The sequence below is a fragment of the Spermophilus citellus genome, assembly GCF_964194105.1.
Source record: "Spermophilus citellus genome assembly, chromosome: 7".
NCBI classification, from domain to species: Eukaryota; Metazoa; Chordata; class Mammalia; order Rodentia; family Sciuridae; genus Spermophilus; species Spermophilus citellus.
Window position 1 is genome coordinate 120,494,533 of NC_138188.1, and position 26,268 is coordinate 120,520,800.

Below are 26,268 nucleotides of genomic sequence, written 5' to 3' on the forward strand. Positions count from 1 at the left end.
TCAGAGAACCTTATTGTCTCATTCAAAAACTACTAAAAAAACCAATACCCTGAAATCTAAGAAAGTGAGGAAAATACTAAATCAGAAAGGGCACCAACTGTTTAGTCTCACTTGAGTTTTAGTTTGATTTCAGCCCATGATCACTTGATTTTACCAATCAGCAATTAACACCTATTTGTTGAGTATTTTCTTTAGGACTAGCATTACCAGATACTGTGAAGGATTTTCCAAAGTCTTTTAAGAGGAAATGATCAAAGGGCTAACCTTTAGGTTACAAGCACTGATGAAGTTTCAAGATAAAAAAGAATAATGTAGTCAGAAACTCAGATCTACAATATCTGTAACCCCACAATGTATTCCTAATGAGTGCTGTGCTTATCATATTTGCATGTGCTTACTAAATAATAAGGAACATTAGGTAATAAGTGAATTAATGATCAAAGCATATGCTTTAACAACGTTCTGCAGATCTACAAAGAGCATTCACACTCTGAAATTAAAGAAAATGTTTCTCTTTACCAGGGATCTAAAATTAGATTGCCTTCTAAAAGTCAACTATAGATGCTTCTTACCCAGCCTGGCACCTGTGAGACCACAAATAATGCTAAAAGTCACATTTCCTGTATGAGCCATCCAATTTAGCCTTGCTCTTCAGTAACCTCACCTGACAGTTACAATCCCAGCTAGCAGCTATGAGCTGATATTCACCAAAGGAAGCATGGAATTGGTACAAATTTGTCAGTACTACATGGAAAAACAATAGCAAAACCTTTAATGAATATGTTCTGTTGGTAGTGACATCTTCCTAATGAAATACCATATAGTCTCATCATTCAGGAAGCATTTGTGTGCTATCTTGAGATTCTTACATTAAGTCCATCAGTGGATTTTAAGCGATAGCCACACAACAGTATGTTGGTAATTTATTGATATATATAAAAAGTTTGTTAATGTATATGTTTTGGATCTAATTATTACTTATTAATGTTCTTTATTATTTAGTAAGGAAACTGCATAAACCTTCTACTCCTACATCTGTAATTTTAGTGTTTGAAAAGAATTGCCTCAAGCAGGACAGGAGTGATAGTTAGGGCTTTTTTATTCTTTAGTTGCTGGAGGAAATGAGAGGATAGATTCTGCCTGTAGGTAGGCCTGTAGGTAGGCAGCATCCCTGAAGCAATTTGGAAGGAGGCACTCACTGCCATGTTCTTCATAACTTATAAAACCACTGGCATTAAAATAGGTAAAGGTAATAAAATTGAAGAAAATGGAGAAAACTGAAAAGGATCATGGAAGGAACTATTGAACTTTATAAGGTCTAACTTTGAATCCATTTTTCCAAGGTTATCAAATTCTACTGTGTAACCAAAATGCATATTTTCCTACCCTTAGATAGAGATTCAATAAAAGTACATTCTGTATTTCAAATCAAGAAATATAAACCTGTGTTATGGGTGTAGCTCAAGGGAAAGGGACATGCTTAGCATTCATGAGGCTCTGGTTTTGATTCCCAGCACCGTACATACACAAAATGTGGTGTGCATAAAAACTGATGTAGTTTCAAGGTTCTATAAGAGCAGACCAGACACTTTTTTTTATTGATTATTTAAAGCATTACATAGCTCATGATATATCATCTTTCATACATTTGACTCAAATTGTGTTTTGAACTCCCTTTTTCACCCCAAATACAGATTGCAGAATCGACACTTTTTCTTTATATCTTTTTTTTTTTTTTTTTTTTTTTTGTACTGGGGATTGAACCCAGTACTTTGAGCTTGTTAGGGAAGTGCTCTAATTATAAACTCAAGTTCTATTTGAAATGCAGATACCTGTTGACTCTGATCTCCCACACAGATTCATTAGATTTGGTCTGATGTGGGGCCAGCTTTTTGATTCTGAAAATGTTTAAATCTACTAAAGAATTGCCAGAATAAAGCAATGGATGTCAAATGCATGTCACAATTACCAATTGTTAAGAGTTTATCACATTTGCTTTCTTTGTTCTAATTATGTTTAAAGTCACAGATGCAGTGACACTTCACTCCTAATTCTTCAGCCAGACATCCTTTACATCTTAAAATAAAATTATTCTCCTTTCATAAAACTATAAAAATACCATTATACCCAAGAAGTGTACTATTGATATAAGAATATATCTAAAATCTGTCTAAATTCAAAATTTCTTAAATGTTCCAATGACATACTATAGTTTCTTATGTTTTCAATCTAGGATCAAATCAAGGATCACACATATTTAATGGTCCTGTCTCTTTAGCCTCTTTTAATCTGGAAGAGTATCTCCTACCTTTTCCCTGTGTTTTATGACTTTGACATTTTTTTAGATTCCAGGACAATTCATTATTCTTTGTTTTAGAATGTACCACATTTTTAATCTTTCTGATTTCTCCCTCATTATTAGATTACATTTCTACATTTTTTGACAAGTGTGCTATGTATAAGTTGTGAAATGTCCTCAATCCATCCCATCAGGAGGCACAGCACATAATGTTAGATTTCCCAGTACCCCCTTGTGATTTTCATTCAGGTTAATCCACACTTTGAAAAATCCTGCTTTAAACCTTGCAATGTTGTGTTTTGTTTTGATGTCATCAAACTCTAGTAGAGTTCTGTATTGTCAGCTCTACTCTTTTATTTGAACTGCTAAACCCATCAACAAAAACAACCATTAGTATATGGCACCACGTTGGGTCCTTGCAGGCATCAAGAAAAAGGACAGAATTCTCAACTTGGATCCAATTGAGAAAGGAAAATAAGCACATCAAAACAATTTAAGAGAACAATTGTCAATCAGAAGACCAAAGAGCAGAAAATTTGTTAAGACTCAGTGGGAAAACAAATGTACTTCTATTCTATGGTGGGAGTTTTAATTTGTGTAACATTTTTATGATATTTTGGCAATATGAAGAATTAAAATGCACATATTAATTTCCCCAAGTATTCAAGTTAGTAATCTTAAGCTATGCATTACTAACACAAGAAACCAGAATCCAGCTCCTCCATTTCACCATCCCCACAGTTAACAAGGATGTTTCTTTCTTCATAATTGTATTGTATTGTATTGTATTTATTTTGAGGTGGGTCTCGTCATATTGCCCAGGCTGGTCTTGACCTCCTAAGCTCAAATGCTCCCTCCACCCTCAGCCTCCTGAGTGCTGGGATTATAGACATGTGCCACTGGGCCTGGTTCCTCATTATTTTAATGGAAACAACCTAAGTATGTATCAAAATGACATTGATTAATAAATGGTATACACACATATTAGCCATTAAAAACAATGTGGTCCTCTTTTGCTTTTAGAAAATGGAATGGATATATTTTTTCCCTATTCTTCCTCCTAAGTACAATTTAAAAGGCTAGATAGTATATAAAGCAAACACAAAAAGACTCTGAGAGGCATACAAAAGATAAACTGGCTAGGAACCTTGAGACTGAGTTGGTGGTAAGTTTCTGCAGTTTCTTCTTCTTCTTCTTCTTCTTCTTCTCTCTTTTTTTTTTTTTTTTTTTACATCCCAGATTGAAACAGAAGCAGCCAGCAACCCAGAAAAACCAATAGGCACAGACAAGAAAAACTCCCAACAAAAATCAGCTATCTCTATCCAACCAACCAGTAAAGAGGCATCCTAGGAAGAACAGTTTTAGGCATATCACATTATTTCAGTCTTAACACCACAAAAGAAACTGGGTCCTACCCATGGCCATGACAGCAAAGGCCAAGTGGGAAGGCTGTAATGAAGTATCCTGTCATCAGTATCATAACTACCACCACCTCCACATTGTTGGAGGAGACCACAGCGGAGCCTGGACTTCTGGGATACCTGGCAATAACTAAGTTGCTCCTTCCCATTCAAATGGTGTGGTATTAGAGGACGCCTGATGGAAAATCAGGACTTAAACATCATACAGTGGCAGCGAAGCCCCAATACCAGCCTGTCAATAACAAGAAGCATCCCCTCTGAAGTGTGTGAGGGGGGTGCCACCTCTTGGCAATGGAGAGGGGTGCTTTCCTTCCAAACCAGAGCCTTGTCAGAGAACTAGCTGAAACAGAATTAATTAAGCTCTAATAAGCAATTGAAAAGATAATATTACGGATTGTAAGAGAAATGCAAATCAAAACCACTATCAATTCCACTTTGTATCCATTGGGGGGGGGATATAAAAATAATAACAAGAAGCTAGAGTGTACATCTTAGCAGAGCACTTTCCTAGCACAGAAAAACATAAAACACACACACACACACACACACACACAAATAATAACATTATTGGTGTGGGAAAATAGCAATTATTGGTCTGGAAGTTGGAAAATTGAAAACCTAATTCATTGCTGTTGGAAATGTAAAATGGTGTATCCACTGTGGAAAATATTAAACAGAGGATACCCTATGATCCACCAATTCTATATGTGAGTGTATCCTCAAAAGAATTGAATGCAAGGCCTCAACCAGGTTTGTACACCAATGTTTAAAGCAGCATTATTTAAAATATACAAAAAAATGGAAACAGCTGAAACATCCATTGATGGATCAAAAATAAATAAAATGTGTTTTATACACATAAAGGAATATTATTCAATCTTAAAGAGGAAAGAAATACTGATATATGCTACAATATAGCAGGGCACAGTCTTTTTTAGAACTTTTGGGGACATCATGCTAACCGACACAAGACAGATACAAAAGGACAAAAATTGTATGATTCTGCTTAGGTGAGCATACAAACAGTAAAATGGTGGGGTGAGGGGAGGACAAGGAGTCATAATGGGTACAGAGTTTCAGTTTGGGGAAAAAGGTTTGTAGATGGATAGGTGTGCATATTTGCACTATATTGTGAATATACTTAATACATCTGAATTGCCCACTTACAAATAGTTAAAACTTTTATGATGCATGCCTATAATTCCAACTACTTGTTAGAGAAAAGCAGGAGGATCTAGAGTTTGAGAATTTAGCAAACTCCATCTTAAAAAAATATATATGTTATGCAAAATTTTATTTTTACCATAAAAATTATTTTTAAATGTCTTAGTCTAATAATCTATTAGAATGAAATTCTCCCCCCTCCAACATATGGTTCTAGGTTAACTGTCTTAAAAAAGCAATATACTGAGAGAGAGAGAAAAAAAAAAACACCCTAGAGTCACATAGCAATATAAGAGCATCCAGGTTTCAATAGAAAAATCACTATGCAAACAATCAGGAAGGTCTCAACCTGATTGAAAAAGATAATAGATGCCATCCTAGAGATGTTAAAATTGTCAGATCAAGACTGTAAAGCAACCATGAAAAAAAATAAAATGCTTCAATGACTAATTATTCACACACTTGAAACAAATGAGAAATAGAAAAAGTTAACTGTATTCATCCTTAAAATGAAAAACCTTTGCTTATTCACTCTTCTCCCTTTCTCTCCCCCCCCCCCACCAATGCTAGGTAGATCTTAATGACCTGGGATTGGGACACATAGAGTGGGGACCCACAACCATGGTGTGTGTTGGGGACTGAGATTAAAGATAATTGAGGTTCTGGCTGTGCTGGATGAAGCTGAGCTGAGGGCCAGGTTACTTGGTAGGTGCAAAGTCCAAAATGTATGCTGGTCACACCTGCATGGGGAGCTGGAGGTAGGTAAGGAGTCCAGGGCCAGGTGAAGAGCCTGGGGATATAGGGACACAGGAAGGAGAAACCAGAAAAGTCACTTTTGTATTTAGCATGTTCCATCTGTTTTTCAAGGAATAGAGTACTACAAGGCTAGAGGAACCCTGTGGGGAGGAAAGTGACCTAGCAGGACATAGTCTGTGACTGTGGCTGAGATAGGTACTGCCAGGAAATACTGAGCTGCTCAGCCATGCTCACCAGAACTATAGACTGGTCAGAGTCATTGGCAGGCCACCTCGCCCAAGACAAGGAGAGTGCTGAGAGCCCCAGTGACACCACCAGGACTGCCAGACTTGCCCATGCTCTGGGGTCCCTGCAAAAGCTGAGCCCAGGGAATACAGGATGTAAGCAATTGGGGTGGGAACATCTGTTTGGCTGTCAGCTATCCTGGGCAGCTTGTGCCCTACAGCACTCCCTGCATGCAGAGGAGGTGAGTTCAGGTAAGAATAGTCAGCATCAGCTGGGACACAGCTGATGTCACAGTGTTTAGGGTGCTCTGCTTCCTTTGTATACAAGTTTCCTCATGGAAACTTTCTTGAGCTGGAAAAAAAAAGGTACTTCTCTGTCAGACCTAAAGCTCCTGCAACTTCAGAATTTGCTTCTTGGCAGCCTCTGATGACATTTTCCTCCTCCATCTCTTTTTTCTTCCTTTCTCGTGTTCTTCTTCCATCTTCTCCATCATTTACACCTTTTCTTCCCGCCCTTCAGGTTCCCCTCCACCACCATGCAGTACAGCGCAGCTTCCCAGCCAGTGGTGGGAAAGTAGGGGGCGACCTGGAGCACCGAGTCCGTGCTGCCGGGGACACTCTGCCTAACCGACCGTGATGGAACCTGCGGGGAAGCTGGCGCTTGGGAGAACCGCGCCCGGCCTCTGGTCCAGCTAGCCCTGCTGGCCCCGCTGATCACTGTGGGGCACCAAGCACACGCCAACGGCCCAGTCAGCAGCCAAGGTGCAACATCGGTGCAGAAATACCTTGGCCTTTGAAAGACCCAGTTAAATTAAGGATTAAAAGACAAGTCACAGATTGGGAGAAGGTATTTGCAAACCACAAATATATAAAAGCTCTCAATAACTAACAGTAAAGCAAAAAATCCTCATACAACAAAAGTAAAAAAGATTTCACTCAAGAGAATATACAGATGGCAAACAAGCACGTGGAAAGATGTTTAATAGTAGCCATTTGCAAAACACAAATTTTGAAAAATGTGAGCTTATCTCTACACAACTTAGAATGGCTTAAATTTAAGAAGTGACAATACCAAATTCTGGCAAGAATGCAGAGAAATTGGATCTCATACAGGGCTGTGGAAATGTGAAATGGTACAACCACTCTGGAAAACAATTGGGTAGTTTAAAAATAAAACTAAACATGCAAACATCATAGGGTACAATCCAGCAATATCACTTCTGGGCATTTAGCTGAGAGAAATGAAAATTTATGTTCACACACAGACTCATACATGAATGATCATAGAAGATTTATTTATAAATAGCCAAAAGCTGAAAACAATCCAGATATTTATCAACAGTTGTGTGCTTAAACTGTGCTGTATCCACACCATAGAATGCTACTTAGTAATAAAAAAGGAGAATATGTTCATTGACATATTACAACAACCTGGATGAATGTTGAAACCATCATGCTGAATGAAAGAATCCCAGAAGGTTACATACTGCATTATTCTATATGGCATTCTTTTGTTTGTTTGTTTGCTTGTTTGGTACAGGGGATTAAACTCAGGGGCAGTTGACCACTGAGCCACATCCCCAGCCCTATTTTGTATTTTATTTAGAGACAGGGTCTCACTGAGTTGCTTACTGCCTCCCCTGTCCTTTGTTGAGGCTGGCTTTGAACTCACAATTCTCCTGTGTCAGCCTCCCTAGCTGCTAGGATTACAGGTGTGTGCCACTGCACTCTCCCTATCTGGCATTCTTGAAAAGATAAAATTATAAAGATAAAATGGAAAACAGTTTACTGGTGGCCAGGAGTGGGGGAGGGATGATGGTAGAAGAAAAGTGGGTGTGGCTATAAAAGGGCAACCTGAAGATCCTCATGATTGACGGGATACTCTGACTTAACTACATCCTGGTTATAACACTATACTGCAGCTTTACCAAGAGTTACCATCAGTAGAACAGGCTAAGGAGCACTAGCTCTTTATATTATTTATTATGCTTGCATGTCAATCTAACATTTTCTCAAAATAAATGATTTAATTAAAAAAAAAAGAATGATTGCTAAAGGTATCATGGTGGATTAGATCCCGGTGTAACATAATGGCATTAGTGAAAAAAACTGTAACAACGGCAGTGAGGTAACCAGATCTATGTGTACCAAAATGGAAAGATTTTAAAGATACTGTAAATGTAAAAAGCTAGTTAAGGGGATGGGGTTGTGGCTCAGGGGTAGAGCACTCGCCTAGAATGTGTGAGGCCCTAGGTTCAATCCTCAGCACCATATAAACATAAATAAATAAAATAAAGGTATATATTTAAAAAAAAAAAAAGCTAGTTAAGGGTTGAGATGAAGATCAGTGATAGATCATTTGCCCAGTGTACCCAAGGCCCTGAGTTCAATCCCTAGCACCTCAAAAAAAAATCTAGCTCAAGAAATTATTGTTAATAAGATTCTATCTGTGGTTTAAAATGGATAGATATACACATAGGAACCATGTATTATATATAGTTATTTTAAACTTTTCTACAACAAAAATATCCTCTAAATATCTTTATTTAAAGGGAGTACAAATGGAAGAGGGGAAAAATCTACTTTTTACTGGCAAGTACTGTTCAGTTTATATATATATATATATATATATATATATATATATATATATATACTATATATATAGTATATAAGTATATATATATATATATATATATAAACTATATATATAGTATATAAGTATATATACTATATATAGTACTATAAATATATATTACACTTATAATTTTTAAGATAATCATTTCTAGATGTCATTCTTTTTTAAAAAATATTTTTTAGTGGTTAATGGATCTTTATTTTATTTATTTATAGCATGCCTCACACATGCTAGGCAAGTGCTCCACCACCGAGTGATAACCCCATCCCTAGGGTGTCTTTCTTTACATTCAGGCAAATCTAAACATATCTTGCTTAGTACAAAGGATATGTTAATGTGTAATTGTTTTTTATTACAGGGGTAGTGTGTTTCCTTTAACAAATAACTAATAATAAACTTATTTAAAATAATTTGTCATGTGATTTAATTTGTAAAAGTGTGTCACTTTTCTCATTCCTTTTCTCTCTTAAAACTTACTCTCTTAAGGGGCTGGTTGTGGCTCAGCGGTGGAGTGCTCGCCTAGCACATGCGAGGTCCTGGGTTCAATCCTCAGCACCACATAAAAATAAATAAAATAAAGGTATTGTGTTCAACTACAACTAAAAAATAAATATTACCCCCAAAAAATCACCCTTTTAAAAGAAGCTCAAAAACCTCCTTGTTCGGATAGCCTTAGGCCTGAGCCTAAGCAACTCCATTTTAAAACCACCAGCTTAAACTTTAACCTGCAGTTTCAGCAGGCACATCTACAGATCCCTCCCCAAGGGCTTCAAACAAGTTACTTCTCCTCACCTTGATAAAGAGTGTGAAGCCCTACCAAGCTGTCCTCCTCTGATAAGAGGGAAAGATGAGAAATCAGGGTGGAGACCACCAGACCAGATGTTTCTGACCTCAGGGTAAATGATACCACTGCTAAATCCAGTGGTAATTGATAAGCACTAAAAGGGGGAGTCAAAAAACCCCCCAATTTAGTTTAAATGATAGAGCAAATGAACAGGGATTCAGCCAGCCGAAACAAGGATGCACTTGAGTGGAGAGCCTGATGAGGACCTGTAATTCCATCACTTGTTGTTCCTGAGCCTCTGCGTGATCCTCACCGCTCTCAAACTCTACCACCTCATCTGGACCCTGATGAGAGCCGCAACTCCTCCTTATGACCCCCTCCTCAACCGGTCGTTCACTCCACACCAGGAAAAGCTTGCCTTGGTTCCTGACCTGGTCACCGCAGTCTGAGTAAGTGTGCATCTGCTGGACCTAAAGCCTAAGGCTTAAGACTTCTGAACTTAGCAAGCAGAGGAAATGCCTGTCATTAGCCTATCATGATTAAGTGTTTTGCAGTGCTTAGAATTAATCTAGAATTGTTTGCCGTGGGTTAATTAATCTAGAATTGTTTGCTGTGAATTGATTATGTCTATTGCAGTGCCTAGCATTAGGGATTGTCGTATTCTTGATTATGAACCTATAGAGTATAAACTGTATTGAGTAATTTGAATGAAGAAAGCATTCAAAGGGGCAGAAGCAGCACGTGGACATTCTTTATTTCTCCCCTCAACTGTATACGTCGCAATTTTGCCCTCTCACTACACTCCTCCTCCACTATGCCCTCCCTGATTACCCCACAAATAAAGTAAGTTCTTCCTTGGACTCCCATAGCCATGGTGTTACACATATGTGCTAGTTTATAGTTTAGAATATGTATTTCATTTCTTCAACCACAGTGTACACATCTCAAGACGAGAGATTCAGTTTGATTCACCTTTGGATCCCCCATACGTGAAGCCCAATGCCTTCATGCTTGCATTAGTATTCTATCACTGCTGCAACTACCACTAACTTAGTGCCTAAAAACAACAACCTAAACAGTTGTACAGATCAAACATAGAAATGGATCCCATAAAACTGTAAATGAAGCAGTCAGCAGAGCGTTGTTCCTTCTGGAGGCCACATTACTATGCCTCTGTCTTTGTCATCTCTTTTACTCTAACCCTCCCACCTCTCCCACCTATTATTATTATTATTATTATTATTATTATTATTATTTTGGTATTGGGGACTGAATCCAGGGAAGCTTTAACACTAAGCCACATCCACAGTCCTTTTCATTTTTTATTTTGAGACAGGGTCTCAATTAAACCTTCTTTTTTCCTTTTTCTCAAAACCATGTCCTCATTATCGGATTGGCATCGGGGACAAGGACCAAGCTTTTGGCAAGAGTTTTATTGCTTTGCTAGCTGTTAAGTCCTTGCTTAGCATCTAGGTGGCCGTCTTAAATGACAGCCGCCATTTTAAGGAAAAAGCTTCACTTTCCCCGCCCAAGGGCCTTTCTGAGAAAGGCACACCAACCCTGCCCTTCACCACTCACATTAGGACCCACCGGGCTCTGATTCCTGAGCTTCTCCCCTAAAAGTCCCAGAACCCAAGCCTGTTTTGCCTCTCTCTCCTATAGAGAGTTGGCCTTTAGTTGTCAGCTCTGACAAATAAGCTCTTGTGTGGATCTCTGCCTGGTCTCCATCTTTCATTTCTTGCTTACCTGTCTCTCGTTCCTCACTTTCCTTTCACTAGCAAGGAGAAACACAGGGGACTCCTGTCCCAGAGGCTGTGATTCTGCCCACCAGCAGGAACAGGGGGCTTTTAAACAGGTGATTCAAAGGCTACATTCCATGTGTTCTCTGTTGGAGTTGTAACTCACTTGTTAATTTGGGAGATATTTCTGAGATCTTCTGGTACCATCCCCAAAGTCTGGATTACTTCCTTCATATGGTGGGTGTTTCCTCAAGGACAATTAACTCTTGTCAAGGTTGGGGAAGAAAGGTAACCCTGTTTCTCCTGAGATTAGGTAGGGGGAAGAGATTAGGGAGGAGCAGGAGAGAGGAAGAGAAAGAAACATGTCCATTTTAAAAATAAGTTGCCATGGCAAAGCAGCAAGGGTTATATTCAGAGAATATAGTGGACCACTGTTACAAGATTTTTTTTTTCTCAAAACCGTGTTCTCATTACTGGATTGGCATTGGGAACAAGTGTTATGCTCGAATTTGGGACCCCCAAAAGACCACCAGAGACCAAGATCAATGTAAGCAGCAAAGAGGCATTTATTGCGAGCTAGCTCAGTCCCCTGTGCACACACAGCAACTGGTGATGCTGAGAGGCCCCAAGCCCAGGGTTTGCAGCAGTTTTATACACTCTTTGGGGAAGGCAGGGACTTCACATACATCATAGCATCTCTTAGCAAATCATCACATTCCTTGGGAAAATCAAATAACAACTCTAAAACATGATTAGCATATCAAGTGGTGGGAAAGAATCTGGAAAGGATTATTGGTTAGTTCACTTAAAATGACTGGTTTAAACCATGAGGGTGTTGCAAGGGGCATGTGGTATTTCCTGACTTTAGGACTGCAGTAGATCAGGGGTTAAGTTTCAAAGCAAAATGAGGTCCCAAGTAAAATGAGGTTGCTTAGGTCTTTCACAAGGACTCAGTTTTTGACAACAATTTTACGTAGTAACTGAAATTTGCACCATGTCACAGAATGATGTTGGGGACTGGTGTTATTTTTAACTAGATTATCTTAACTGAAATCTGTGCATTTAAGAACCATGCAGGGGAAATGGAAGGACAGCAGAATAAAATAGACATTATTATTGCTGTGGTTATATGTGACTGCAAGACCAATGTGATTCTGCAACCTGTACACTCAGAAAAATGAGAAATTATATCCCATCTGATTCAAATGTATGATATGTCAAGATCATTGTACTGTCATGTATAACTAATTAAAACAAATTTTTAAAAAAACCATGCAAAGAGAGAATTGCCTATACTGTACTTTTTTCCTAATAGGACAGTGATCAATTGGCTTCTGGCAGAGGAGGTTTTCAATATGGGAGCTCTACTAGAATTGTTTCTTGGTCTTTGGAACCATTTCACTCTGGTCAAAGACAGACAAGTCAAGGATAAACCTTGAATCACAAAGGTGGGCTTGTACTTAGGAGAAACAAAGCACAATCTAATGTTTTTTAAAGAAGCAAACAAGTAAGCTCTGAAACAAGATCTTCCTGTTAACTCACAGGCTGATTGCTATCTTGGGGATTTTCCTTTCTCCTGAAGAGCTGGGGTAAAAACCCAGGGTTTGCACATACTGGGGTTCTCTCCCACTGAGCCACACCTCCAGCCCCTCCTTTCTCTTGTTAGTCTCTCCTTCTTTCTCTTTATTTCTCTTTAGTCATCAAAACAATTCTTTTAATCAGAGATTCTTAAACTCCAGGCTTCAAAACTACCCAATTCTATTAAAACATGGATGGCTTGGAATTTGAATGTCTAACAAGTTCCTAGATAATGCTGAGGCTACTGGTCTGAGGACCGCACTTAGAGAACCATTGCTTTTGATAATAGACCCAGGAATGGAATTCCAACCTTTTCATTAAATAGATAATTCACAGATTTTTTTTTCTATCAAAACCTTGTGGTTGGGCATTATGGCACATGCCTGTAATTCCAGCAACTGAAGGGGTAGAGACAATGCAAAAAAAACTCTTCTTTTCCTTTTTCTCAAAACCATGTCCTCGCTATTAGAAAAAAAGGACTGAGCTTTTGGTGACAGTAACAAACAAAAAAAGAGTGGGGGGAAGAGCCAAAAATTCTTCACTGGCTTAAGTAAGAAAATTCACAAGTATTGATCTCTCTCCATGAATACAATATGTCTTAACATATTAACTTACTGAAGACAGCATGTTTTCAAACCTACTTGGTTCAGATACGCCCATCCTTTGCTCCTACAGCACTGCCCAGAACGACTCTGTACCCACATCATTTGCACATGCGCAGATGAATCTGTAAGAAGTATAACTCATGGGTCAAATATGTGAGCTTGTAATTTGGAAGGGGATTATTTTATTTTTCACTTTTGAATATGCAAAAAATACACTGTACAAAATGCAAAAGAATAAAGGATACTGTTAGGTCGGTCGTGGGTGACTTGGTGGCGACTTAGGACAAAGCAGCCGGCTCGGGAAAGGAACGTCAATAAGGCGCTGGCGGAAACACATGTCAATCAGCGAGATCTCCGGACTAATGCCTGTCAATCAGCAGGAACCCCTGGCCAATCCTGGAGTTCAGCCAGCTCCCCTGACCAACTCCAATGGGACAAGGGACCCTAAAAACCCCTTTTCCTGTCCCAAGCCCTTCCCTTCCTGCTGTAGGCCCCATAAAAGTCCAGTCCAGTCAAGCTTCCACGTGGTTGCTCCTCAGACTCTTCTCCTGTCCAGTCAGTCTGAAGGAGTTCCACCCCGAGTGATATCTCAATAAAGCCTCGTTCAGCAGCCCTTTTAAAATCTGCCTCCTTTGGTGGCTGCCGGCCTCTCCTGATCTGACAGATACACTGTGAAAGAGAAGTCTTCTTCATTTCCCTTCCCCTCCAACTCCTCTCCCCAGAAATGCTACTCACTTCTTTAACCTGGGCAGTATTTCTGAATACTTTAATTCAGTTTATCCAAAATCCTTGGCCATTTGGCTGGCTCTTCCCTCCTGCTTTTTAATTTTTTTTTTCCTCTGCAGTGTTGGGGATTAAAACCAGGGATTTGGGCATGCTAGGTAGGTGCTCTAACACTGAACTACTTCCCAGGTCCCTCACTCCCTCCCTTCCTTCCCTCCTTCCTCCCTCCCTCCCTTCTTCTCTCCCTCCCTCCCTTTCTTATTCTTCTCCCTCTCTTCCTCCTCTTTCTTTGGCTTTTTATGATTTACTAATTGTTGGTTTCATGTTATCATGCCTTCCTCCAGTCTTTAATTTGTAACTGAAGAAGTATACTAGGTCATTCAATGAAAGTTAAGTTTTTCCTTTTTCATCTTAAAAAAAAATGTTTTTGAGAGTGCATGTATTAGAACATAAAAAAAAACATTTTATTTTTTATTAATAATCGAGTTATCTTTATATCATAATTGTTTTAATTTTGTTTTGGTCAAATATAAGCTCTCATGTAAACTTCAACTTTTCCACTTTGAAGTCATCTTTCCCAGTAAAAACCCCTTTTTAAGTCTCAGTCTTCTGAAGACTAACTTTAATCTATTTGCTGCATTTCCATAAGTATAATTTTACTGCTGGGCACCTGTGGACAGTGTGGCAGCAAAGTATTTGCCTTCTTCTGTCAGGCTTTATGGCTTAATGTCCCACTTTTCTTGATAATCTTTAAGATCATTTCTCTTAGATTCACATAGAGTTGTAGTGGTTTTTTGAATCTAATTATAGAAGCCCAGTTGCATTCTATTTATTTATTTGCATACTGGGGATTGAACTCAGGGCCTTGGGCATGCTAGTCAAATGCTCTAGCACTGAGCTATATCCCTATACCCCAAGTACATTTGTGACACTTTACTGAGCTTTATTTTCTAATTTCCTCCTGAAGTTGAGTTATACTGTATTTCAAAGACCTCTTCCATTCTCTGTCATTGGTGACATTTCAACCCTAGTTTTCCTGGAATAGAAAGCTTTTACTAGTAAAGATTTTAGAAAGGCTGGAGTCCCTTCTGAGGTCCTGGAGCTTTCTGGGTACATATGGGCTTTCCAGGGGCAAAAATTAGAGACAGATAATAAAAGAAATTAGAAAACTCTTAGGTAAACTGAAATTACACAAAAGTCCTGCAAGAACACGGTACAGAAAGGAGGGAAATACTCTCATTAAAGAAGAAAAAGCATTTTCCCAGGGGCCATAGCCCTCATAAATACCTTCACTTATGCATTTATCCTCTGGGGGGCAGCAGTTCCCTGCAAAGGAGAGAAATGAGCTGGGAAGGAAGTTAGCCTCTTGGAGGAGAGACTCCATTTCCCATTTTACTAGAGGTGAGGAAAAACACTCTACAGGGGCTCCAGGCTCACAGAGTCTGCATTCACCTGACTAGGAATTACGAAATTAAGCTGAATCACCTCTCAAAAGTGGTTAACATGCTAGGAGCAGTGATGCACCCCATAATCCCAGCAACTGGGGAGGCTGAGACAGGAGGATTCCAAGTTCAAGGCCACCCTCTTGGCAACATAGGGAGGCCCTAAGGAATTTAGCACGACCCTGTCTCAAATAAAAATTTTAAAAAGGACTGGGGATGTGACTTAGTGGTTAAGCATCTCTGAGTTCAATCAATCCCCACAACAACAACAACAAAAAGTTGGAACATTATTCATAAAGTAAGAATCCTGGGTCCCTCTGTGAGTTTGCTACTAGTGATATATGGGGCTCCACCCATTTTATGGATCTATACTCATCATGGCTCAGAGATTACCACAACCACAGCAACAGTACTTACTAAATTTTCTTCCTGAGTGTTTTCAGCAGTATATCATTATTGAATGGCATTCAGATATTTATTATAAGTATATAATAATTTATGGGAATCAAATCTAAAGATACAAAAATGATCATGATATATTGAGATATATGTGTTATATGTCTACATATATAGGTAGCAAGAGAGAGAAAAATAGACAATACATATTGTATCTATAGTATGATTCTTTTGTCTCTATAGTGTGTCTCTGTAGTATGATTCTTTTTCTGGAAAACAAATGCCTGAATACTTTTGGAAAAGATCTTTCTGGAAAGCTATCATCAAAATTTCTTTCTTTCTTTCTTTCTTTCTTTCTTTCTTTCTTTCTTTCTTTTTTCCTTCCTTCCTTTCTTTCTTTCTTTCCTTTTTTTTGTAATTACAAATACCTTTTATTTGGGATTTTACAATTAAAGCCACATTTCCAAGGCATCTTCAAGAAGGCAGACATGATCAATGTGGTTTTAAAGCAATGGTTCTCATCTATGATTAAGACATTCTTAGGTGTTTTGGATCACCAAGAGCAACACAAAAATCTTCAAAACAAAACTAGTTTTAAATCTATTTTATTTAAAACAATTTACAAATAGGCCAAAATATCACTCAGCCTAAGAGAACTTCAACCTTTTTAACAACATCATAGTCCAAAAAGACTAATAGTTACTACTGATTCAGCTCACAGTATTATCCCTTCCCAGGCAGCAGAACCATCTCTAGAAATATTTTATGGGCACCTTCTATGGGCATCAGAGATTTCCCCAGCCGCAGGCATGGCTCTTCCCATAAGAAGCTTAGTGTAGCCAGAGAGACAGGAAACACCCAGAACAGACAAACGGAGCTGCCTCCAAATCCACACCTCTATCTTAACAAGAGCAATCACCCACATAAGTCATCATGTGTTTTAGCAAATAATCCACAGGAATAACCTAGCAATTACATGCTACATCAAGTTTCAACTTGACATATATTTTTTTTAAAGATTGCATTTTATTTTATATTTCTGAGTTGCTGGGGATGGAATCCAGAGTCTCACATATGCTAAGCACACGTTCTACCAGTGAGCTACAACCTCAGCCCAAAAAAGGTTTTGTTCAGTTCACTGATATTTGTGCTCATTCTGTTTTCCCTCAATTGAATCAAGAGAAAAATGTAACTCCAAGCCAACTGTACCATAATGTTTGCTGTTCTAAATGAAAGAATGGCTTGTCCATGTCCTAGAATTTTTGCACAGTTCCACATCCTGATGTCAAATTCAGTAGTTACTGTTAAACCGAGGTACAAATTTAGACAGCCTGTAGACAGCGCCCCTTCCTACTTTAGGATCCATGCTGATGAAATCATTCAAGTTCATTTTGGAGTCTCCAGTTTCAATGCAGGGGTAGGGTGAAGGAGGATCTCTCCAGTTCCCAGTGGAGTCTTTCATGTGAGATTGGTCAGAAGCAAAGTTCTTCAGATAGCATTCTGCACGGATCACTCTAAATTTCCCAGATCACCAATCCATTTCCAGGTCTCACCTGCTGTTTCCAGGCAGGTATCATCTTCCTCTCATTTGATATGAAGACAGCATAACACTCTTCCAAAGGATACTGGTTGTGGTTTTTGATGTATTCACAGAGTTTCCAAATATTTTCAGTAGCAGCTGCTGTGGACACAGGTGTCCCTCGGGGGTGCTGTCTGGCTGGTAGAGCGTGTCCCCAGCCTGGGGCTCAAAGACAGGACCCACCGAAGGAATCCGCCAGTGCGCAGTAGCTGGCGCCAGTAATCCAGCAGAGTGGGATATCGTCAAAATTTCAACAGTTCTTTCCTCTGGTTGGTGAGCTTACAATAGTTTTTATTATCTTCTCATTATTCTGTATTTTCTATTTTTCACATTAAACATTAAGGCAAATATCATAAAAATAGTATATAAAAGCAAAAATAGACATTGATCAGTTACCTAGAAAAAAATTATTTATTTATTTATTTAAAATTTTTTTTAAATATTTATTTTATTTTTTAGTTTTCAGCGGACACAACATCTTTGTATGTGGTGCTGAGGATCGAACCCAGGCTGCACGCATGCCAGGCGAGCGAGCTACCGCTTGAGCCACATCCCCAGCCCCTAGAAAAAAATTTAAAAAAAAATTTTTTTTTAGTTGTATATGGACATGATAATTTTATTCATTTATTTTTATGTGGTGCTGAGGATTGAACCCAGTGCCTCACATGTGCCAGGCAACCACTTACCACCCAGCCACAACTCCAGCCCCAAGAAAAATTAGTAATGAATTTTAACATTTAAAAGAATATTTAAATAAAAATGACTTCAGTCCTACTTTTTCCTGGCTTTTACTTACTAATATTTATAGACCTTAAATAACTAACATAAAGTTGTTTGAGGATGGAGAAGATTTCAGGACCAAGCAGTAGTACATGTTCAAAAAAGAGGAATTAAATACAGTAAAAACACATAAGCGTATTATTCTTTCAGGGCAATTCTGATTGAGTATTTATCCTCTTGGTCTCTTTAGGTCTCTACAAATGAAGCAGCCCCAGGTTCTAGATTTCTTCATTATAGAATTCTTGACTCTCAGAAGAGTGTGGGCCACCAAGGTCATCTCCTCCTGTCCTCCTAACTAGCTCAGAAATCCTTCCCATAATAATGCCTGCAGAGATGGGGAACTCAGGGTTTATACCTGAAATGCTTTGCCCCTTTGCCTAACTAGAGAACAATTCATTATTCAATATTCAAATCAGGGACACTGTTTCTGTGAGGTTCATATTGCACTGTCATCTGGCAACTATGAACATGAGCTCTTGTCAGTGAGTTCTGATTCACTACTAACACTTGCTTATGTGATCTTGCCAGCTTATCCCATTTCTCTGAGCCTCATCTTTCTCACCTGCAAAATGGGGTTCAAAGAGGTGATAATATGTATTAGATCTTCAGGCCATACCTGGTATATAGGAAACAAGCAATTAATGATAACTCCGAGATCATTATTTGTCATATCTGTGGTCTCAGTCTTGACCTGTATGTTAAAACTACCTACAGATCTTTTAAAATCTGATTTAGTAGGTGTGGACTGATGCTTGTAAGTATTTTTTAAAAAGATAAATTGCCCAAGTGATTCTAATATATAGCCAGGATTGAGAAACACTGCATTTTCCCAGTGATTCTGAAAGTATGGTCCCCAGTGCAGCAGCACAAGATACTTCTAGAAGCAATTAGAAATGCCACTTCTAGAGACCCATCACAGACCTGCTGAATGAGAAACTCTGGAAATGGGTTTTAATAAGCCTTCCAGGAGGTTCTGATGTGTACTAAAATTTGTGAATAGCTGCACTCAATTGTAAACTGAGAAAAAGCATACACTGTGTTTACCTTTTACTATGCTGAATGCCTGGGGCTCTACATTGTGCCACACACAAAATCAGTTTAGTTAATCAGTTCCAGAATATTTATTGAACACTAATTTTCTGTTGGACACTGTGCCTGAGCCCTGGGAATATGATGATGTGTGAGATGGTTCCTTGACCTCTCAGCATCTTACAGCTTCTCAGATTTCTCTGTCCTCTGACTGCAGCTTAAACAGAGCTCTATCATTGTAATTGTGCTCATTATATGTATTTTTATATGCTTGTGTCTCCCACTTACCTGGGATCTCCTTGAGGGTTGGATCAGCCTTTAACTATTCCTTAGGACATGTTCAATTGCACATGCATTACTGGATCTGATTCGGTATTTGAAAGCAACAGAATAGAATGTGTACAATGGTAAGGGGGAAAGTTTAGGGTGATAGTCAAGATTGATTTTGTTTTGTTTTGGTGTTGGGGATTGAACCCAGAGCTTGGTGCATGCTAAGAACATATTCTACTCTGTGAAGATTGGATCACAGAAGCAGAACCCCATGAGTACTATGGCCTAGGGAATTTGCAATAGGAAGTTGATCTGCATTGTGGGAGAGGCAGGATAGAAGACATAAATATAGGTAGACCTAAAGGAAGGACAAGGAAATAAAGTCTGAGTTCAGAAGTTCCACATACTTTTCCAGGCCTGTCATTCCCCCAAGTCAGTTCTCCCAAGCCTATCACTCCCAAATTCCTGGGAAATCTGTATATCTACCTTGTGCATTGTTAATTAGCCCTTCAATAAATCAAGTAAGCCAAGAGAGAGATGACACTTTAAGAAGTCTATAATTTAGAGGACTTTCCAGTGTTGTCTACTGATCCAATAATGGAGACTCCATCACACTAGGATCCTGAGAAATACCAGATCACCATAAATCCTTTTGTAATCACCAGGCTGATGATATCCCTACATCCTTATGTACTTTCCCATACCCACTTTTTTACCAAATTCTCTTTTTAAAAAAGAGCTGGGAGCTCCCGAAACATATCTCTCTCTCTCTCTCTCTCGCCCACATTCTCCCTAGAACATGTAGGTGCTTTCCTAAATAAACTTCTGTCTATGCCTCTGAGTGACACTTGCAGAAATTCTTTTCCATCACACAAGCTAAAGACCCTGCTGGTCCTGAGTTGGATTTCTCCCTCTCCCTTGGAACTCCTCCAGACCCTCTTCTGGCAATATTTCTTCTCCCCAGACGGGAGGAACTAAAATAGTGAAGCGCAGAGAAGGGAAGTTAAAGGATTAGAGTGAAGTTACTAATCAGTCTTCTGAAAGCATTGTGATGTTGGACAAATCAAACCTGGACATGCACAGCCATCTGCCAGAAGGACTGGGCAGGGGAGCTATTAAAGAAATCTGTGGAAGGCTCTTGCCCCTGGTGGGTCTAGTGTGGCAATAGGCCAGGCTGGTGGGCAACAGGGAGAGCGGCGGCTGCAAAGCAGGAAAGAGAAGACAGGCTGCAATCCCTTGATCAGTCAGCCATCTTTCCCTGCATCTTGCCTGGTGACACTCAGAGAACAATGGCCACTGCTTCATACCATCTTACAAATTTCTCACACACTTCTCCTTTGGGTAATTCTAGCTTAGAAACAGATAGTAAAGGGGCTTCTTGAAAACTTAATTCCTGCTTGGGCAAGTAGGCACAATGTAATATCACCCAGCCAGTAAATAGTACTTGATAAGAAGCTGGCACTGTTTTTCCCTCAAGAACTACCATTCCATCCATTTCTAATGAGAATATTAAATACCACTAGAGATGGTGCCATCTGTAATTGCTGCATTAGAGAAGACAGAATGGCAGTTGCTAGAACCAAAACCTTTGCTAGGGTCATTTCTTATTCAGTAGTAGAAACCGAAGTTATGATGACTTTCAGAGAATAATTACTTTCTGTTCTTTTTGATATGATATGTAATTGACATTTCCCACATTTTCTATAAGCTTAGTCCAAGAGTGCCTAATGACACTACCCTGTTTGTGTGACAAGTGTCACAAATATCAAAGTAAATGAAATGACCCTGTCCATTTGGCTCTGATCAATTTGAACTGGGCAGTAATAGTGTTTTTCATTTCATTTGCATATTGACTTCAGTCAGCTGTTAAAATGTGGTAGGTGTTTCTTTTCCTTTTCTTTTTTTTGCGGGGGTGGGGTGGTAACAGGGGATTGAACCCCTGGGCACTTTACCACTCAGTTGCCTCCTCAGTCTTTTTTACATTTTTAAGCCAGGGCTTGGCTAAGGCGTCCAGACTGGCCTTGGACTTGTGATCCTCCTGACTCAGCCTCCCAAGTGCCTAGGATTGTAGGCATGTGCCACCACACCCAGCAGGTTGGTATGTTTCTTTCTTTCTTTCTTTCTTTCTTTCTTTCTTTTAAATATTTTTTTAGTTGTAGACAATCATAGTACCTTTATTTTATTTATTTATTTTTTTGTGGTGCTGAGGATCTAACCCAGTGCCTCACACATGCAAGGCAAATGCCCTGCCAGCTGAGCTACAGCCCCAGCCCTGGTATGTTTCTTTATGAGTTACCAGAAAGCACAGATCAACTAACTCTCAGTTTCCTCGATTGTGTTAGTGGTCTTACCATTCTCTTAAGGCACCTACACTAGAAAACTTGTCACTTAGATTTATTCATTACTGTCCTTCATTCTTCAAACTCAATAATTAATTTATTTTTGTTTCTGTTTGTTTTTATTATATATCTTTGAAATGCCATTTATAACCATCTTATACCTGCTATTCTTATTGTGATAATCCTAATGCATACAATAGTCACCCACCCATCCATCCATCCTTCCATCCATTTAAAAACATTTTTTTCAATATCTTTATTTTGTTTGTTTATTTTTATGTGATGCAAGTGCTCTGCCACTGAGCCACAACCCCAGCCCTCCATCCATTTTTCATGAGTTTCATAACCTTCCTTCCTATTTCCTCCAAAATGTGAAAGTGCTGATCAAGTAGAACAATATAAAACTCAATAATTAGATTTAAAGAAAATAGGGAGGGCCTAAACCATTAGCTTCACACCTGGATTCATTAGAACTAAGTGAGCAATAGTTAAAAAATACTGATATCCAGGACTATTCCCAGAGCTTTGAACACAGACAAACCCTGGAGCTTCCTGGGTTATTCTAAGGAAGTGGAAGTGAGGGAGAAAATATTTCCAACCACTTGTTATGAGTTGATGACAATATTTGAATCCTGAGTTTACCTGCAAAGGCACAAAGGGACATATGCTGTGTCACCTGCATCTCCTTTTCTGACAAAATATTTCCCAGGGGGTTTATCATGTGCTAAGCATTATGACAATTATAAGAATTTCTCCTTTTTAGTCATTATAACATGCCTATGAGGTGAGTATATTATTAACCTAATATTTTTGATGAGGAAACTTGAGCTTTGAAAAGGTAATTAAATTGCCAGCTTTGGGACTTGGGTTGTCTCACTACAGAGCCCTGGTTCTTCACCATCTTGCTGTCCTGCTTCCAATGTGAATATACAGAGAAATACTTCCTATCAAAGTCTTGCAAAAGACAGAATGGTGTTCAAAATGGAGATTCTTGTAAAGGCTGGAGGGACAACCTTAAATACTTTAACCAAAGAATTTTTTGCGAGACATTGAGATGGTATTTTGCTTTCTGATCTTCAAAACTTCCACAGGGGAAAAACCACTAAGGTTTGAGTGGGTTGTCACTGTAACCCCTGGGTCCTCTCAAGCCTTCTCAGAGGAGCATCGGAGAGATGGGGCCTCTTCCACAAGGTCAAGATACAGTGGATGGGATGTATGGGTAAGGCTGGCACGGAGCCCCCAGGTATGTGTCCTCCTATGAGTTAAGTATTTCAGGCTTAGCAGGAAAAAAAGGGTGAGGTAAAAAGCTGGCAAAGGCCTTCTGCTTGAGAAGTTAGGCCCAGGCTTTGTAGAGAACATGAGTTGGACTGAACCAGGGGAATTCCTGCACTGAAGAGAAGCATAAATAGATGAAGCTATGTGGTTCCAGAGCCAGGGTCATACATCTGGGGTGTGCCTTTCACTCCTGAGTTGGGAAGAGTGCAGACATTTTAAAAGTGGAAGAGGTTGGGGTTGGGGATGTAGCTCAGCAGTTGAATGCTTGCCTAGCACGCATATATGCATATATAGGTTCCATCCCCAGCGCTGTAAAATAAATTTTTAAAAAAGCAAGAAAGTTAGGTGCTAGGTCATAGGGAACTCATGTTTACATTATCTAACAAAGGCATCAAGGAGAAGTATAGTACTTCGTGTTGCATAGACAACTAGAGGCTTTATATGTCATCCCTGAGAAGTTGTCCATCTGTTAAAATGTGATAGTCTGGAGATAGTTGGAGCAGTCTCATCTTATGCTGACTCATTTTTACCCAGAACCTTCTAGATAGTTGGTCTTAAATACTTTTTGAGCATGTCAGGAACTATGACAGGGACTTTACTGCCTACTTTACTGTAAACCCAATGGGCTTCATTCTGCCTTTCCAAGTTTGTCTCTCCACCTCTTTGACATCTTCTTCTCACATTGCTCAGGTCTGCTTACTGCTCCACAAATGATCATGGCTTGGATTAAGTCTCTGTATCATAAGTTTTTGTCTTGTCTTCCCAAGAGAGTTGCAAGCTCTTTGAAGGAAAGGATTATGTCTTTTCAATTTTAATTTTCTTCTTCTTAGGAAGTGGTGTTACTGAGTTTATCCTGAACAGTACTCATTATAGCATCAGCTATGAGATATTTAATAACAATTTTTTTTGGGGGGGGGCAGGGGTTGAAATAGTGAGCAGTTCAGAATCAGAAAATTATCTTGGTGTGTTTTTTTTTTATAATGATAACATTGATAATAAAGCCCCAGGATGACATGGCATAATGGAGTCCAAAAGGTCTGAGTTTGAGTGCCATCTCAGACATTTATTAACTGTGTGACCCTGGGCAGGATACAGTAAACAACTGCAATTTCCTCACTATGAAAGACAGATGACCATCGGGCCTCAGGGTGAGTTGCAAAGATTAAGTTACACAACAAAAGTATATGGTCAACCACAGTGGAAGACTATACTAGGTATTCAGTAAATGTTTTCATTAAAGAAAATATAAAATCTCTATCATGTTTTACTTTGTTGTTTTTTTTTCTATTTTCTCCTTTATCTGGCTCAGAAATATAATTTCAAATTTTATTTAAACTTTTTGGAGGTTATAATGAGAAGATGATAGACTTCATATGAATACAAAAGTTTTTTTTTATCTTTTGCTAACTGTCCAAATTATAAAAATAGTAAACAAATCTATTTCTAGCTTTCACCTGGAAATCAGGAGAAGGGTGAAGAAGGCAAGGCAGAGAGAGAGAGAGAGAGAGAGAGAGAGAGAGCTGAGATTATTGGTAGAAACACAACCCACTAATCCTTCACTTAAGTCCCATGATAGTCTTGGTGGTGGTAAGGAGGATCCATTTAAGGATTCTCGGCTTGGTTAGAGAGAATATTCCAGAATTGGATTGCGAGCTCCCATAGCAGAGCTGCAGCACTGGTGACCAGCTGGAATTTGCTATAGAATGGCTATAGCTGAAAGGAAACCACTGTCAATTAATCAACTCTGATTTTTATTTCTCCCAGGAACAGAATGATAACATAACATTCTTCTATATTTAAAATTTATCTCATGTTTCTTCTTGTCCTTCCACTCAAAGCTGCTGACAGAGGTGGTTGGGGCTATTGTGCCAGGCGTGAAGATTCTGCCCACTGGTCAAGAGACCTCACTCTCAGGTGTTGGCTCTGTCCCTGTCTTTGGGGGTCGGCCCATATACTCGCAGGACATTAGGTGCCTCTGTAAGTATAGTAAAACTTGGTTAATCTGATATTTGGTTCAATTTTTAAAAAACTGGAAGTAGTCAGTTGACAAGGTGAAACTTTTTCCTGGTATCATTGATTCTTTATTTCAAAGCACAAACAATATTTAAAATGAAATAAAAATCCAGAGCTCAATAAATTTTAATAGCAGCAGCACATGTATTCATAGGCAAGTGTGGCTGTTTAAAGCCTTATCTTGTTTCTGTAGGCAAAAGTACAACACAGGTTATAAAATGTAAGGCTTCCTGCAATGAAAAGCCATCATATACAATGAAAGGCCATCATATTCTCTTTTTCAAATGTCAATAGTTTTCAATATCATAGCACAAAGATTATATTATTTTAAAGTGAGGCTAAAGAGGAATTTCCTCAAAATTTCTGAACAAAGTGTGCATCACATTCTATGATATTCCCTTGTCAATTATAAAAATAAAGTTTGCTTAGTAAACTGCTTTGATATTATTTCCTCTGCTTTACATCTTTATCAAACTCAGAACTTTTGAAAACTAAAGATTACTCAATTTAACCTTAGAAAAAAAAAATAAGCAAAACTACTTAAACCCTGTTGCAAGTAATAGTTAATGTGTAAACAGAAATGATTGACTTATGAGAAACACCTGCACCCAGAAAAGGAATTATCAGAATAACTTGATCAAGTGGGAGTCTGTATCTGATAGAACTAACACAATGTGGAAAGAGAAAGTCAATTTATTTAATTTTCCCTTTCCTTCCCGTTGGCTAACCTGTCTCTCTTTCTTGCCATCCCTGTTTGATATCTAGAAGTTTTACCTTAATTTTATTTTTAATTTTTATTTTTTTGGTACCAGGGATTGAACCCCAGGGGGGCTTTACCACTGAGTCACATCCCCAACCCTTTTTTATACTTTATCTTGAGACAGGGTCATGCTGAGTTGCCTAGGGCCTTGCTAAATTGCTGAGGCTGGCTTTGAACTTGTGATCCTCCTGTCTCAGCCTCCCAAGCCACTGGGATTACAGATTTGTAATCTACTGCGTCTAGTTTAACTTAATTTTACACCATTAAAAAGTTCAGCATTCAGTTTCTTAGACTTTCCTTATTTTCATACACACTCAGGGACCAGGTATCAGTTTGCTCAGAATGGCAAGTTTTAGTATGAAAATTGATAAAGTACATTTGAGGTATGCATTCATGAAAAGTAAATGGCAGTAGGTAATAAGGCACATTGGTCCATTTTCTTTGCCAATTTAGAAAA

The 26,268-nt window shown here is 38.8% G+C and overlaps 1 pseudogene across 1 annotated transcript; it reads right to left on the minus strand.

The window, feature by feature from the left end:
• Window positions 1-16,997: 16,997 nt before the first annotated feature.
• Window positions 16,998-17,460, minus strand: LOC308652814 (protein N-terminal glutamine amidohydrolase-like; annotated as a pseudogene). Its single transcript has one exon. The product of its transcript is annotated as a protein N-terminal glutamine amidohydrolase-like (transcript).
• Window positions 17,461-26,268: the final 8,808 nt, after the last annotated feature.